The sequence below is a fragment of the Pinus tabuliformis genome, chromosome Q, assembly GCF_031772625.1.
Source record: "Pinus tabuliformis cultivar Carrire ecotype Pingquan chromosome Q, CPIR1, whole genome shotgun sequence".
Taxonomy (NCBI): Eukaryota; Viridiplantae; Streptophyta; class Pinopsida; order Pinales; family Pinaceae; genus Pinus; species Pinus tabuliformis.
The window spans coordinates 1,060,510,445-1,060,513,017 of NC_142296.1; positions in this window are offsets into that span (position 1 = coordinate 1,060,510,445).

Sequence of the window (2,573 nt, forward strand, 5' to 3'; positions counted from 1 at the left end):
ATCCTTATATTTTTCTTTTACAACCATGAGTACATATTTCTTACTTGAAATTATTGATCGCTTCATCTGATTAACTGAAACTAAATCCAAGTGTGATTTGAGTTTATGTGCCATGAAAATAAATTCAATCCCATATTTCTTTAGGTGATATTTATCCTTTTTCCTATGAAACAATGCATCACCATCATAGAGATAAGGACTTCCTAACACTACTCCACATATGTCTGCTGGGATCACATCTAAATCCACTTCATCAATGTAATTATTTGTTATGGAAAATTTTAACCAACACTGTTTTGTGACATTAGTATGAGTCTCTTTATTTAGCCAACCCAGTGGGTATGGTCTTGGATGATTTTGTGCCTCCAAACCCAATTTCTTAACTAAATCTTTAGGTATTAAATTTGCTTGTGATCCACTGTCAAACAATGCATCTATTTTCTTGTGCTTAGAAGTTATCCTTATATGAAATAATTCAACCCTTTTATCCTCATTTAGATGATTTATGTTTGAAGAAGATGCAAAAGTACTAGAACTTGAACTAGTGTCAGAAGTTTTACCTGTCGAAACCATTGTGGTTATTTTACCTTCATCCCCTGAGTTGGAGCCCAAATCTTGTTGGATTGCTGCATTAGCCTTGTTTTCACCTTTATTCTTCTGGAACTTCTTTGGTTTGATTTTTGGGTGAAGTTTCCAACATTTGGACTCATCATGTCCGATCCTCTGGAAATGAGTACAAGTAGGTCTCTCACTTTCCTTCTGAGCTATCACTAATCTCTTTCCCTTCAAATTTCCCTTCCTCTTACTGTCTTTGGAATCCTTGATTTCCAACTGTTTGGATGGTTTCTGTGAAAACTTGAATAGTCTGCCACCTGATTCAATATGTATGGCTTGAACACACACTTCATCAAAGTCATCAGGATTAAACATCAATAATGTATGCTGTAAATATGAATGTAAACTTCCAATGTACTTTAATAAAGTTTCACATGTATCCAATGGAATACCAAGCGCCAAATCTTTCTTCCTGAATTTCTGAGTAAACTCTTGAACATTCTGCCCCTTACCTTGCCTCAAATGCTGCCAATCAAATACATCTTGCTGCATGTGTCCCAAAGGATATAATTGTTTCCTAAGAGATTTTAAAAAATTAGACCATGAAGAGATGACTTTACCTTTCTACTTTACATCCATTTGAGTTTTACTTTCCACCAGATTAAAGCTGTTCCCCTCATTTTAAGTGTAGCTAACTGAATTTTTGTTTTATCGTCAGAAATGTTTTGAATATGACAATACACTTCTATAGCAGAGTTCAGGCTTCTGTGATCCATATCAAGTTTACAAAAGATTTTTCGGCGAAGATCACATGAAACATCATTTGTTGACGCGTTTCAAACCAACCAGTGTGGTTCATCGTCAGGACAAGTTTACATGCTTAATACACTTCTATCTGCTTAATCCAGTTATCTAAATTTTCAGGATTCGTTTCGCCATCATAAACAGGGAACTCAAATTTTACATCAAGTTTCAAAAGAGCTATTTTCTTAGGTTTCTTTTCTGTTTCAAATTTTGAACTGGAAGAAGAAGAAGAAGAAGATGACGATGATGGAGATGATGGAGGAGAAGGAGGTTTATCAGCCTTGCCTTTACACTTGTCCTTCTCGCCTTCTTATCTTTGTAGATTTCTCCCAACATTTTCTACATGCTCAAAAACACTTTCTGAAACTGTTCCTCGCTCATCTTTTCTTCAGGAGTTTCACCTGCATCAGATCCTGTCATGGTCGATTTATGAGCGACTCTTCACTTTCCAATCTCTGGATCAAACTCGAGTTTTCCTTCTCCACGTTGCGACTTTGACCTGGTTAACATTCATTGGAAAGATTCTATGAACACAACCTGCTCTGATACCAAATTATATGATCTGAAATCGATCATAAACTAAAACTGAAGTAGAATTGATTAATTTCCAATAATGAATTTGATTGTCAACCTTAAGTGATGAATGTGGAAGATTAAAGGAAAAACAGTTGATTTAAGACTGAACTAATAACTTAAGAAACATAATTACGCTTGATTTGTAGAAAAAATGGAGTTACCAGACAATGATATTGATTACGAAGTTCGCCCTTGATGGACTACGTCTCCGGGTCCACTTTCAAGATGGGCGACCGCTTTATTAGGATTGAATTCAAGAAGGTTAATTACACAGAAAATGAACCTAAATGAATGTGTACACAAGCTCTTTTGTTCTATGTCAAAAGACAACTATCTGAAATAGATTTCCAATGCCTATCACGGTTCCCAATTCCAACTCCGGATGCTCCCGTTACACTGAAAACAAATAAGCCTATTACCTCTAGAATCTGCATACAAACTTCTAAAATCACTCATGATCTATTCAATGTTCCAGTTGGTGACTTTATAAGGCATTAGATGCAATGTAACTCCTTCTGCCCAAGATTGGCATGTACTAGCTGAAGTTAAGGGTTCATGTGCTCGGTCTTATGCTTGGTTGACACCTTAGGGAGTGGTTACATGGTGGTCGAATTAACTTTATGCCAAAAAAACAAACA